General features: G+C 43.0%; 1 protein-coding gene across 3 annotated transcripts in view; it reads right to left on the bottom strand.

Annotated features, from left to right (window-relative positions):
• The window catches only part of PEX5L (peroxisomal biogenesis factor 5 like), a 178064-nt gene that overhangs the window by 21387 nt on the left and 141350 nt on the right, over nucleotides 1–15327 (bottom strand). The window lies entirely within an intron of this gene.

Raw genomic sequence — 15327 nt, 5'->3', positions numbered from 1 at the left:
CAAGCTCAGTGCAGTGGCAGTGGTGGGAGCTTTGGAGAGATGATATCAGATGCTACATAAACTCAAGACTATTATATTCAGGACATGTTTCTTGTCTGTCGCTCTGCTTGCCATATTGCTTCTTGATTAAAATAAAAATAGTTGAGTCATAAACAGGTGTTTATAGCACTAACTCATCAATTGCAGCTCTGGTGATAATCCATCAGCACTTAGAATGCTTAAAATTCTTAGCTACTTACTAATTTAAATTTGGAAATTACCTTCACCATCAGCCCTTACAATTTTTTAAGGCATAAACACTTCCTCGGCGTGGCTAAGACCCAGAGTTTCAGGATACCCCCCCAAAACTTTAAGGAGCTGTATAGTCATTGCCTGCCTCTTCACTCCCACTACCCTGGAGAACTTAGGTACTGGGAGCTCAGTGGAGGCAATGAGCAAGTTTAGCTCCAAAGTTTTGGCAAGTTACCAGGCTCTATAGTTGATAGGTGAGCTACTCAAGCGCTCGTGTGTTTATAAATGTTAATTTATTCATTTAAATTTGTAGTGGCTTAGCCATACATGGGTTTCCTTTCACTCCACCACATATCAAGCAGATGAATACGGTCCATGCCTGACCCTAGCTCCCGCTGCCATGGGGAGCTTGGGAGTTAACGTTGAGTGGGCAGTGCAAGCCAGTTGGGGTGATTACGCATGATCAGTGATTATATGGCTGTGAGGAAGTGGCTGGATGTGTCAGCTGTTCATTTGCAGACGTTCTGACATATAGGCCCAGCTCCATGGGAGCGAGGCAGAGATTTTGTACCATATTCCCAGCAGAATTTGGACATGGAGACATCATACCTCATCATGGGAGAATCATGGTGTAGAGCCAGCATTGGAGCTGCTCTGCAGCCCATCCTCCCTGAGGAGGCATGTCTGGGAATAGGAGGCATGGACTGGATGGTGCTATGCCCCACTCATCTCTGGTTGTAGTACTGGCCTCTTGTGGTCATTGGCAGTGGCTGTAATTTGCAGCAGCCCTCAGCCTGCTCTAAATTATGCCAGGGGATCATCTTGTTTTGCAGTAGGGCCAGGATTGGGAAAACACAAAAGCTACGTTTGCAGCTCCCATCCTGAGCTATGGAGTGCACTTTATGGTTGTAGCCGAGGATCTGAACCATTGCTTTGTTCTTTGTAAAGAGATGAAATCTGGCGAGAAGGCATAATATATTTTCCCTTGTGGTAGCTGGATTCTATTCAGACACAATTTTGACCTTAACTCTTGGGATAAGGAGATATATTTTATTTAATTTAGATTTATAAAATTCCCACATCACCCGCCCCAATCTCTGTGGCCATTGATGTAATTTCAAATACATAATAAACATTCAGTTCCTTTCCGTCGCAGATCTGATTCTGCCACTCTCTCACACTGAGCAGTACTTCTCTCCATGAATAATCCCCTTACTTGGAGTGAATGAGGATGGCAGGTTTGGACCCTTATGTAACTAAATTCATCTCTCATAGGTGTGTTCTTCTAACATGAAACCCTTATCTCATAGGTAGCATATGTTCTCGGTGATGCAGGACTTGCTGTAGCTTAGGCTGCATCTTGTTGGCAACAGAAGCAAATTGTTACATAAAATGAATGCAGTAAAGTTTGTCCTGTCCAAAAAACCAGCTGAGCACATAGGATGCTAAAGAATGCAGACAAAACTGCTCAGAAGGTAAGTATCGCATGACTTTTGGTGTATTGAGCATCAACTCTCAAATTCATAGATGAGGAGGCAGAAAGCTTAGATACGTCCGCACTGCAAATAAAAACCTGTGGCAGCGAGTCTCAGAGTCTGGGTCAACTGACTCAAACTTGCTGTACGGGGCTAAAAATAGTGTAGATGTTCCCATTTGAGCTGGATCCCAGGCTCTGAAACCCAGCAAGGGGGAGAAATGGGGTGTCTCAGCCCAGGCTCCAGCCTGAGCAGAAATGTCTACACAGCTATTTTTAGCCCGGTAGTGAGAGCCCCGCAAGCAGACGTGAAAGTAAGCCGGTCCGGTACGGCGTACCAGCTGCCGTACCGGACCGCTTCCCCGGCGGTAATTTAAAGGGCCGGGGCTCCAGCTGCTGTGGGGAGCCCCAGCCCTTTAAATCACCGCCAGAGCTCCAACAGCGGGGCTCGAGTGGCTCTTTAAATCACCGCAGGGCTCTGGCAGCTGGGCTCGGGCGGGGATTTAAAGGGCCTGGTGCAACTTCCACTGTGGGGAGCCCCGGGCCCTTTAAATCACCACCGGAGCCCTGCCGCCGCTACCCCGGGCAGCGGCAGTGCTCCGGCGGTGATTAAAAGGGCCCAGGTCTCTGGCTGCTGCGGGAATCCCCAGGCCCTTTAAAATGCTGCTGGAGCTCCCAGCTGCCTCTGCAGCTGGTAGCTCCGGGGTGAGCTGGGGCCTTTAAATCTTGATTTAAAGGCCCCACCTCTTTCGGTTGAGGCCACGCCTCTTCCAGTTGAGCCCCCGCCCCCGCTCAGGACTCTGGCGTACCGGTAAGTCCTTTAAGTTACTTTCACCCCTGCCCACAAGCCTAAGTCAGTTGATGCAGGTTCTGACATATGCGGCTGTGGGGTTGTTTTGGGGGGGGCGTGGTGTTTTGTTTTGCATTGTAGACATACCCTTAGAGTCAGGATGTTTACTCAGGTGAATAATGTAAAAGAGGCTGTGTGCTACAGGCTGTCATAAATATAAAGGGAAGGCTAACCACCTTTAAATCCCTCCTGGCCAGAGGAAAAACCCTTTTACCTATAAAGGGTTAAGAAGCTAAGATATCCTCGCTGGCACCTGACCAAAATGACCAATGAGGAGACAAGATACTTTCAAAGCTGGAGGGGGGGAAACAAAGGGTTCTGTTGGTCTGTGTGTTGCTTTTGCCGGGACCAGAGCAGGAATGCAGGTGAGAACTCCTGTAAAGGGCTAATAAGCAATCTAGTTAGATACACGTTAGATTCTGTTTTGTTTAAATGGCTGATAAAATAAGTTGTGCTGAATGGAATGTATATTCCTGTTTTTGTGTCTTTTTGTAACTTAAGGTTTTGCCTAGAGGGATTCTCTATGTTTTGAATATGATTATCCTGTAAGATATTTACCATCCTGATTTTACGGAGGTGACTCTTTTACTTTTTCTTCAATTAAAATTCTTCTTTTAAGAACCTGATTGCTTTTTCATTGTTCTTAAGATCCAAGGGTTTGGGTCTGTGTTCACCTATGCAAATTGGTGAGGATTTTTATCAAGCCTTCCCCAGTAAAGGGGGTGTAGGGTTTGGGAGGATTTTTTGGGGAGGAAAGACGTTTCCAAGCGGGCTCTTTCCCTGTTATATATTTGTTAGACGCTTGGTGGAGGCAGCAATAAAGTCCAGGGGCAAAAGGTAAAATAGTTTGTACCTTGGGTAAGTTTTAACCTAAGCTGGTAAAAATAAGCTTAGGGGTTTTTTCATGCAGGTCCCCACATCTGTACCCTAGAGTGGGGAAGGAACCTTGACACAGGCAGAGAAATCATAACATTGCATCACATGCTGCATCAGAGAAAGACCTGTGGTAGCTGGTTAAATATTATAGCAATGAGAACAGTGAGAAGTTCAAAGGAAAGGAAAAGAGGCAACTACAGAACAAGCACAATAAGAGTCTGAAATGAGACTGAGATTTAGTGGATGTAATAAACAGAGTGAAGCAATGACTGTGGTTGCCACAAATCATGCTGAGAAATGCAAGCACCTCAGCAGAAAAAAAGAGACTCCAAGTTAAGGTGCCACATTCTCAATATCCATGTGCTAGGGGAAAATGGGGACAAGTAATCCCAAAAAAGAGTGCATCTCTAAGCCTTTGGAGATATGCTCCAGTTCCTTTTGCTGGAAAAATTCACTGGATGGCCAAATCTTCATTGCACTGAAATTACTAAGTGCTCAGTACCTGAGTTTGCTTTGGCAGTAAGGTGTTAGTGTGAATAATCTCAATGAGTTTGATAGGAGTATTTGAGGAGAGAGGTACTGATGGTCTTGAAAGGACTGCAAGGCTCATCCCTACATGCGTTCCTGATATGCACAGAGGTATTGTGAGCAAAGTGCTGAGTCTGGTCAAAGCTCATCTGTACAAATGTGACTTGCAACAACACTTCCTCTCAAAGGAGTTTAGTTACAGAGGAAAGTGCAGACTAAATCCAGGTTGAGTCAGCAGTGCAAGTATTTGACACTAGATATAAAGGGATAGGAAGGCTTGTGCTCATAGACAAGTGATTGTTACAAGTTACAGGACTGTTTATATAGCCTATAATTACATGCACTATCTAGAGGGCTAACAAGGCATTTCTCATGGGCCCGTCACTGCAGTATCTGGATGCCAATATCTGGTATTTTTCTCTATAATTGTAAGCAACAGCTTCAGACCTGTCTGAACTGTGCAATTACTGGTCATTGATGGTACATGCCATATTTCCTTGTGAATCAGGATACCCATGTGTTTCATCCACTCTAGGAGCTGGTAAGAATTCTGAGTTTAGTTCAGGGGTTGTGTAAATATTTCCTTTATATAGGTAAATTTTAATATAGCCATTATACAAGATGTCATTTGAACAACACGTAATTTAGGGTACCAGTGACAAATGTTGTTCTTCAGTATTTATAGCTCTGAATTTCTGCTTTTAGTATTATTTCTTGCAAAGTCATTCATATGACCCAATGATTGGGGGAAAAAACATATTAAAAATCCACTTGTCTTTCTTCTCTGCATATAATTAGCAAAGATACTGTATTTTTAAAATCTAAGTCAATGGGCCAAATTCTGCTCTCTTTACATGTTTGTAACTCCCTATGAAGTTCACATATTGACATGAAATATGGCATAATTTATTTATCCTTTGTAGTATTGCTATGGGATATTAATGCTCCACTCCAGAGCTAGCTGCAATTTAGAGGTAGGTAAAGTGATCCCTATGTATCCCTGCTTTACCTCCCAAGAGTTTTGATAATTAACTGTTTTTTGTAATGTATTTTGAAATCCTTGGATGAATAGAAAGTGTAGAATATTTTTAAAGATTACATAGATTCATAGATATTTAGGTCAGAAGGGACCATTATGATCATCTAGTCTGACCTCCTGCACAACACAGGCCACAGAATTTCACCCACCACTCCTGCAAAAAACCTCACACCTATATCTGTGCTATTGAAGTCCTCAAATCGTAGTTTAAAGACTTCAAGGAGCAGAGAATACTCCAGCAAGTGACCCGTGCCCCATGCTACAGAGGAAGGCGAAAAACCTCCAGGGCCTCTTCCAATCTGCCCTGGAGGAAAATTCCTTCCCGACCCCAAATATGGCAATCAGCTAAACCCTGAGCATATGGGCAAGATTCATCAACCAGATACTACAGAAAATTCTTTCCTGGGTAACTCAGATCCCACCCCATCTAATATCCCATCACAGGCCATTGGGCCTATTTACCATGAATATTTAATTACCAAAACCATATTATCCCATCATACCATCTCCTCCATAAACTTATCGAGTTTAATCTTAAAGCCAGATAGATCTTTTGCCCCCACTGCTTCCCTTGGAAGGCTATTCCAAAACTTCACTCCTCTGATGGTTAGAAACCTTCGTCTAATTTCTAGTCTAAATTTCCTAGTGGCCAGTTTATATCCATTGTTCTTGTGTCCACATTGGTACTGAGCTTAAATAATTCCTCTCCGTCTCTGGTATTTATCCCTCTGATATATTTATAGAGAGCAATCATATCTCCCCTCAACCTTCTTTTAGTTAGGCTAAACAAGCCAAGCTCCTTGAGTCTCCTTTCATAAGACAAGTTTTCCATTCCTCGGATCATCCTAGTAGCCCTTCTCTGTACCTGTTCCAGTTTGAATTCATCCTTCTTAAACATGGGAGACCAGAACTGCACACAGTATTCCAGGTGAGGTGTCACCAGTGCCTTGTATAACGGTACTAAAACCTCCTTATCCCTACTGGAAATACCTCTCCTGATGCATCCCAAGACCGCATTAGCTTTTTTCACGGCCACATCACATTGGTGGCTCATAGTCATCTTATGATCAACCAATACCCCAAGGTCCTTTTCCTCCTCCGTTACTTCTAATTGATGCGTCCCTAGCTTATAACTAAAATTCTTGTTATTAATCCCTAAATGCATGACCTTACACTTCTCACTATTAAATTTCATCCTATTACTATTACTCCAGTTTACAAGGTCATCCAGATCCTCCTGTAGGATATCCCTGTCCTTCTCTAAATTGGCAATACCTCCCAGCTTTGTATCATCCGCAAACTTTATTAGCACACTCCCACTTTTTGTGCTGAGGTCAGTAATAAAAAGATTAAATAAGATTGGTCCCAAAACCGATCCTTGAGGAACTCCACTGGTAACCTCCCTCCAGCCTGACAGTTCACCTTTCAGTAGGACCCGTTGTAGTCTCCCCTTTAACCAGTTCCTTATTCACCTTTCAATTTTCCTATTGATCCCCATCTTATCCAATTTAACTAATAATTCCCCATGTGGCACGGTATCAAATGCCTTACTGAATCTAGGTAAATTAGATCCACTGCGTTTCCTTTGTCTAAAAAATCTGTTACTTTCTCAAAGAAGGAGATCAGGTTGGTTTGGCACGATCTACCTTTTGTAAAACCATGTTGTATTTTGTCCCATTTACCATTGACTTCAATGTCCTTAACTACCTTCTCCTTCAAATTTTTTTCCAAGACCTTGCATACTACAGATGTCAAACTAACAGGCCTATAATTACCCGGATCACTTTTTTTCCCTTTCTTAAAAATAGGAACTATGTTAGCAATTCTCCAATCATACAGTACAACCCTTGAGTTTGCAGATTCGTTAAAAATTTTTGCTAATGGGCTTGTAATTTCATGTGCCAATTTCTTTAATATTCTTGGATGAAGATTATCTGGGCCCCCCGATTTAGTCCCATTAAGCTGTTTGAGTTTCGCTTCTACCTCAAATATGGTAATATCTACCTTCATATCCTCATTCCCATTTGTCATGCTACCATTATCCCTAAGATCCTCTTTAGTCTTATTAAAGACTGAGGCAAAGTATTTGTTTAGATATTGCGCCATGCCTAGATTATCCTTGACCTCCACTCCATCCTCAGTGTTTAGCGGTCCCACTTCTTCTTTCTTTATTTTCTTCTTATTTATATGGCTTTAGAACCTTTTACTATTGGTTTTAATTCCCTTTGCAAGGTCCAACTCTACTTGACTTTTAGCCTGTCTCACTTTATCCCTACATGTTCTGACCTCAATAAGGTAGCTTTCATTGCTGATCCCTCCCTTCTTCCACTCCCTGTATGCTTTCTGCTTTTTCTTAATCATCTCTCTGAGATGCTTGCTCATCTAGCTTGGTCTACAACTCCTGCCTATGAATTTTTTCCCCTTTCTTGGGATGCAGGCTTCCGATAGCTTCTGCAGCTTTGATTTAAAATAATCCCAGGCCTCCTCTACCTTTAGATCCATAAATTCTTCAGTCCAATCCACTTCCCTAACTAATTTCCTTAATTTTTGAAAGTCAGCCCTTTTGAAATCAAAAACCCTAGTTGCAGATTTATTTTTGTTAATCCTTCCGTTCAGTTTGAACTGAATTAGCTCATGATCACTTGAGCCAAGATTATCCCCTACAACCATTTCTTCTATGAGGTCCTCACTACTCACCAAAACCAAATCTAAAATGGCATCCCCTCTAGTCGGTTCAGCAACTACTTGATGAAGGAATCCATCAGCTATCACATCTAGGAAAATCTGAGCCCTATTATTATTACTAACACTCATCTTCCAGTCTATATCTGGGAAGTTAAAGTCTCCCATGATCACACAGTTTCCATTAGTATTTACTTTATTAAAACATTAAAAAGGGCTCTATCCATATCCAAATTAGATCCCGGTGGTCTATAGCACACCCCAAGCACTATCCCAGGGGAGACTCTAATAGTTTTCTTCCCCAATGTGATTTTTGCCCAGACGGACTCAGTCTTATTCATTTCATCGCTTCTTATTTCTTTACATTCTACCTCATCATTGATATACAATGCTACTCCACCACCTTTACGTTTATTTCTGTCTTTCCTAAACAGCACATACCCTTCAATACCTGTAGTCCAGTCATGACTACTATTCCACCGTGTTTCTGTTATCCCTATAATATCTGGTTTCACTTCCTGCACCTGTAGCTCTAGTTCCTCCATTTTGTTACCTAGGCTCCTCGCATTGGTATACAAACATCTTAATTTTTGCTGTTTGGCCTCACTCACATTCTGTACCCTATTAGGCACGGTCATTCTACAGCCAGTATAACCTATGAGACTGGTATCTACACTGCCCTTCTTCCTACCCACGGCTGTATCCTCTCTTACTTCGTTTTCTTTCCTCTCAATGCTAAAATCCGGCGTGGAGATTACCTGGACATCTCCCAACCATCTCCCCCAAATTCCTAGTTTAAAGCTCTCTTAATCAGTTGTGCCAGCCTCCATCCTAGAAGTCTATTTCCTTCCCTACTCAGATGAAGTCCATCCCGAGAGAACTGTCCTCTGTCCATGAATGCCTCCGAGTGGCCATACATCCCAAAGCCCTCCTTATAGCACCACTGCCTAAGCCATCTGTTGATAGTCATAATCTTGTCACACCTTTGTTGCCCTTCTCTAGGAACAGGCAGAATCCCACTAAAGATAACCTGAGCCTCGATTTCCTTAAGCGTCTTCCCCAGCCTAGCATAGTCTCCCTTAATACTTTTCAGCGAGAATCTAGCCATATCATTTGTTCCCACATGAAGGATAATTAGGGGATTCTTTCCTGCTCCCTTTAGAATCCTTTTCAACCTCAGGTCTGCATCCCGTATCTTAGCACCTGGAAGACAGCACACCCTCCTATTCTCTGGATCAGCTCTGGTTACAGGCCTATCTATTCTTCTCAGTAAAGAGTCCACAATCACATGGACCTGCCTTTTCCTGGTGACAGTGCTATTCTCCAGTCTATCCCCTGTGCCTTCTGGCTGCAAGTTCTTTCCATTCCTATTCTCCCTTGTAATCCTCTTTAACCCATCCTGTATCCTCCTGGGGCTCATATTTGGTGTAGTCTCCATTAACTCTTCCCCTTTTCCTATAGGACTAACTGCTCTTCTCTTCTTCCTTGCCCTTCCACCTTCAGTGACTACCTGCTGAGCCCCTTCTTCATTTTCCAACTCTGCAAACCTATTCTTGAGCTCTATTTCTCCTTCACTAGCCCGTCTTTTCCTCTGCCTGGTTCTTTTAGTCACATGCTTCCACTGACCACTTTCCTCACCCAGTCTCCCCTCAGAATTCCCCAGTCCTGCTTCCATCTGCAAGTCTGAGCTTTTCCCTTCAAATACCTCATGTCTTTGCTCCATAATCTGCTCAAACCCCTTCCTAAACTCAACCAGACTTTCCACCTGCATCTCCAAACCTCGGATCTTTTCCTCCATCAGCTCTATCAGACGGCATTTCATACAGACAAAACTCTTACCAGGTGCCGCCTCCAGGATCATGTATATACCACAGCTTCCACATCGAGTCATCCTCATTGTGTCTTCCACTACATGGGTCACTCCCACTGCTGCCTCTGTATCTGTCATAGCCTTCCCACCTAAACCCTGTTAATCTGGGAAACACAAACCACACCCAAAACACCACCACCCACAGAGAAAACAAAACAAAACAAAAAAAACCCCGAACAAGCACCACAAGACAAACTCCCACTCAAACTCCCCTGTTTACAGCTCTGTTTGCTAGCTCCTGTGCCATACATAACACCAGCTAATGTATTTCAGATATGAACAGATTCTGTATGATACATATGGTACTGACATTAACCCTGTTAGTTTCATAGATTTTAATGGGCCATCATGATGATCTAGCCTGACCTGTACATCACAAGCCTTAGAACTCACTGACCCACTTCTGTAATAGGTCTCTAACCTCTGGCTAAATTACTGAAGATCTCAAATCTTGATTTAAAGACATCAAGTTACAAAGAACCCACCACTTACTCTAGTTCAAACCGGCAAGTGACCCGTGCCCCATGCTGCAGAGGAAGGTAAAAAATGTCCATGCTCTCTGTCAGTCTGACCTGGGAGAAAATTCCTTCCCAACCCCAAATATGGCAATTGATGACCATGTTGGCAAGACCCACCAGCCAGACCCTGGGAAAGAATTCTGTGTAATAAATCCTTCCCATCTCGTGTCCCATCTCTGGCCACTGCAGATATTTGCTAATATTTCTCCCTTTCTTTTTCTTGCTGCTTCTGTGTTTCTAGGGAAACTGAAAAATAATGGAGCTTTTGGGATTCTTATGGATCTCCTCAGCTGCTGCTCACAGAGGGAAGTCAGCTTGGGGGTATCTAGGACGAAGGGGTGCAGAAGTGCACCACGCTACCCACTTTGCCCTGAAAAACTCCATGGATACCCCGCGAGTTTCACAGGGAGCCAGGCTGGAGTACTGGGGGAATAGGCATGTTATATGGTGTTGGCAATATCAGCATTGTGACCCACACAGAATCCACTCTTGCCTGTGAGAGAACTTTGGGATCTCTACTGATGTTAAGGGGAATGGGTGTCCCAGTGTGTGGAGGGCTCTGTGGGGAAAATTATCAGACAAACAGATTAAGTCCCCAGGCCTGCTATGGTGCCAGTAAATGGGTGCATGAGAAGAAGTGTGAGGCAGGGTACACTACCTCTTGAAGGAGCAGTCTACTGCTGGCAGCTGAAGTAAGCTCCTGTGTACTCAAGGATCCCCCAGCCTGCCCCGGGGCGGGGCTGTTTCAACAGGAAGAGGAGCTGAACAGGAGTGAGGGCCCTAGAAGCCAGGCAAACTGCGGTCTCTCTCAGGCTCCAGGGGACTAGCCTGACTGGGTCCAGAGGCTTTATTTGCTGACCCTAAATTTTGGGAGCTCTGAACTGGGGCCCTGAGGTAAGGCCCTTAGGAAGTTGAAGACTGCTCCTTTCCAGAGACCTTCTTAAAGGAGACATATTTATTTTGTTGTGAGTTCCCCTTGCTCTATCCTTTACAAAGAAACAATGTTTCAGGGCAAGTGGGGCATGGCAATACCAAATATATGGCAGAGGCTCATTTCATCAGTACTGCGTGTCTGGGAAGCTGGCCATGACACTGCAATAGATCTGACTGTTGTTAATATCAATGGCAGACTCCTATTACTGAGGGTGAAGAAATGTACCAAGCACTTTTTCATCTGAATGACAATGACATCACAGGTGCTTGCCTGAAGTCATTAAAATGTCAAGGGGATTATATAAGGATGCTTGCACTCCTTTGGATATCTACAGCAGTGGCTCTCAACCTTTCCAGACTATTGTACCCCTTTCAGGAGCCTGATTTGTCTTGCGTACCCTAAGTTTCACCTCACTTAAAAACTACTTGCTTTAAAATCAGATATGAAAATACAAAAGTGTCCCAGCACAGTAGCACTGAAAAACTGCTTACGTTCTCAGTTTTACCATTACAATGATAAAATAAATCAATTGGAATATAAATATAGTACTTACATTTCAGTGTATAGTATATAGATCAGTATAAAAAAGTCTTTGTCTGTATGAAATTTTAGTTTGTACTGACTTTGCTAGTGCTTTTTATGTAGCTTGTTGTAAAACTAGCTAAATATCTAGATGAGTTGATATACCCCCGGAAGACCACTGCGTACTCACACAGGTTCACATATCCCTGGCGGAGAACCATGATCTACAGCATGAGAGAGTTCCACTGGCATTGTATTAATTCTGAAGAGGAAAATTGTATTTGGAACAGTTCTGCAGCATCCTGGAAATGTTAAATCCATGCTGTTATTCACACCATATTGCAAAATCACTCTTTGCTGAGCACATGTAAAGATCTGCTGCTCAACAGGAATCAAATAGTGTGGATACTTTCTAAATGTAGATTTTTTTCATAGCTATAGCTGTTCAAAACCACTCTAATCTGCTTAAATTCATTGTTTTAAGCAGTCTCTGTGTGATACTGAAAGCACCCTAGCCACTTGACAGCTACATAGCCAACACACTATTGTTATGCCACGCATTACAGTTTAGGGAACTGCTGTGTGACATGCTGAACCCTGAGAAACACTGTTCATCGGCAGTGACTTGACTCTAATGACGTGGATCAATATTTAACACGTGTTCTAGTTATAGCGGTTTCAAAAGCACTCAGCATTGAATTAACTCTGCTCCTATTGATGTCAATGGGAGCAGAGTTAGGGTATGTCTACATTGCCAAAATAGTTGTATTCTTAATTCAGGTTGGCTAACTCACGTTAAAATAGCAGTGAAGACATGGTAACTTGGCTTTTAACTTGGATTAGCAGCTCCAGTTCAAGCATGGAGTTGAATTCAAGCTGAGTTGCCACATCTTCACTGATATTTTAACCCAAGTTAGCTAATGGGGGTTAGCTAACCTGAGCTAAGAACGCACTGGCTTTTTGCAGTGTAGACATACCCCCAGGCTAATGCTAAGTGCTTTTGAAATTCTCACCCCTAACATCAGGACTCCTGCTCTTAGTTCCAGTCCCTGCCACTGACTTGCTGTGTGATCTCATACAAGTCACTTAGCCTTTCTGTCTGTTACCCTATGAAATGGGGGGAACAACAGCTATCTCACAAGTGCATTGCCAGAGTTAATTAATGCTGGGGAAGATCTTTGTATGAAAGGTGAGCAGAAGCTTTCATAGTAATGTCATGGGTGATGTGTTACTACATTAACAGTCTCAAACCATTTGGAACATTTATGTGGAGTTACACAACATCATGAAGTATGTATTTTATCATTTGGCTCTTTACATGTACAATGCATGGTATTCCATCTAAGCGGCTATTATTATTGCTGTTAATTAAAAAAAAAATTAACCGCACAAACACTGAAACAGTTAAATTAACTGACAGCAAAAATATTCCTCAGGTTCTCTATTTCCTGATGTATAATTACCAAAAAAAAAAAAAAAAAAAAAAACCCACCCAAAACCCTGAAAGCAGCTTGCTTATTGACAGATGTCTAAACTTGCCTCTGTTAACCTTTCATGCTCTCTGAGATATGAATTTTGACTCTGCTGCTCTGCCTAAAGAAATAGCTAATCAGAATGAAATCGATTTGTGAATATTCTTCTTGACCAGTGCTTAAAAAAAAATGAAGTGGGTTTACTTTTTAAAAAAAAAATTACTGCTTCATAATACTATGAGAATTTTTTCTTTAAAGGCACAGAAATAACTAAAGCTTGCAACTTCCAGCTACCTAAGGTCATCTTAGCTTGACAGTTTGCTGAAAGAAAAAGGGAGGTGTCTGACTTTTTAGTAAAACCTACAGCTATTAATTTAGATAAAGGCAAATATAGGATTCCCACCAGGTATTTACAGGGAATATTAGGTAAAATTTTCAAAAGTGCCTAAGTATTTTAGGCTCCTAACTCCCGTTTTCAAAAGTGATTTAGGCATGTAGGGCCAGATTTTCAAAAGTATTTAGGCACCTAGAGATACAAATAGGCACCCAATGGGATTTTCAAAAGTGCCTTAGCAGGTGAGGTGCCTAAGTCTTATTGAAATCAACTGCAGTTTAGGTGTCTAACCTGTTCAGGTCCTTTTGAAAATCCCAGTAGATGCCTATCTGCATCTTTTGGTGACTAAATATCTTTGTAAAACTGGCCTGTAGGAGCCTAAATCCCGTTACCTTTCACTGAGACTTAGGGATGATTTAACCTAGAAAATGACATCGACCCAGATACATTGCTCAGATGTAAAAAATCCACCCTCCCCCACACCCTGAACAACATAGTTAAGCCAACCTAAGTACCCATGTAGACAGCGCTAGGTCGACGGAGGAACTGTTCTGCCAACCTATCTACTGCCTCTCAGGGAAGTGGATTATCTATGCTGATGTGAGAACCCCTCCCATCATCATAAGTAGGCTACACTGAAGCATTGCAGAAGTGTTGAAGCTGCACTGCTGTAGCATTTTAAGAGTAGACAAGCTCTTAGCTCCTAAGCGCCAAAGTCACTTTTAAAAATTGGACTTAAGAGCCTGAGTTAGTTAGGTGCTTTAGAAAATTGTACCCATTCTGTTTAAATGAGGGAGTTTCCCCAAAAGATACCCAACTCATTCTCAACTGGGAATGCACAGTGTGAAGTCAGGGAAAAGAGGGACTAAGGAATTAAAGCCCATGGCAATAATCTAAAGCCGCCAGTTCTGTTGTTCTCATCAATCTTTATTATAGTCCCTTTGTGGCTATGAATTGTGGGAGAGGGCATAAAGTTACCACTGGACTTCATATTTCCAGACTCAGCCTTATTTTCTCAATGATCCCACATCCTGCATGAGTGTCACACGCTGTTATGATGTCACATATTGGTACTCCACTGTCATACTGTTTTGCTACTACTTACTAATTTTTGATGCCTCGTCATGACCATGTTGCACTGGAACATGTTTATGTAACACTGTGATGCAAACAGAATGATACCAAGGTGCACAATTTGAATTTTCTCTTGAAGCTTGTGAAGCAATACGACATGTGACCTAATGTCGACCCTACTGTAAACTAGTGAATGTGCTATGCCATAGCCTCACTGTTGCTTTTCAGTTCTGAGAAGTTTCTCACAAGCTGTAAATGTTTGCACTTTCCTGGATTCACTTTGTTAGCCAGTTGGGATAAATCATACTGGACGATAAAACTGCCATTCTAACAAACTGCAAGTACATAAAGCTGCCTGATGGTGGGAATTTGCTGCAGGCCCACTGTTTTGAGAGGGCCCCCAAAATGATAGAGGGGTAGCCAGGCCAAATTTGAGTGAGTGGCGTTGCGACCTGGCTGTGGAGTTGCAGTGTCACTCAGGTTTGGAAACTGCCAATGAGAGAAGCAACTTGCCTGCCCCAGCCAGGCCCAGATCCCACTGTTGCCACCACTGACATCATTGCGCCGGACCTGAAGTGACCTAGTAGGCCGAGAACCTGTACGTGTAGTAGTGGGGTCAAAGCTCTGGGAGAGGCAGGAATAGGAGAAGCCCCCTGGCTGCACATTCAGCAAAGCCCCCTGAAAAGGAAGGTCAGAGATCCCACAGGCCTGGGCCCTCTCTGACTCCCATCTCTTCCCTGGCCCCCCATTCCTTCAGAGAGGATAGCAACCCCTCAGACCTGGGCCCTCTCTAATTCCCCACCCCATTCTTAAACTCTTTAATCTCCATGATAATTTTTTTGGAAGGATGGAAGGTAGGGTGGCCAACTTTCTAGTTGCACAAAACCGAACATCCTAGCCCTGCCCCTTCCCTGAGGCCCCGA

This window comes from Caretta caretta, chromosome 9, assembly GCF_965140235.1.
Source record: "Caretta caretta isolate rCarCar2 chromosome 9, rCarCar1.hap1, whole genome shotgun sequence".
NCBI classification, from domain to species: domain Eukaryota; kingdom Metazoa; phylum Chordata; order Testudines; family Cheloniidae; genus Caretta; species Caretta caretta.
This window is presented reverse-complemented; position numbering and strand designations above follow the sequence as displayed.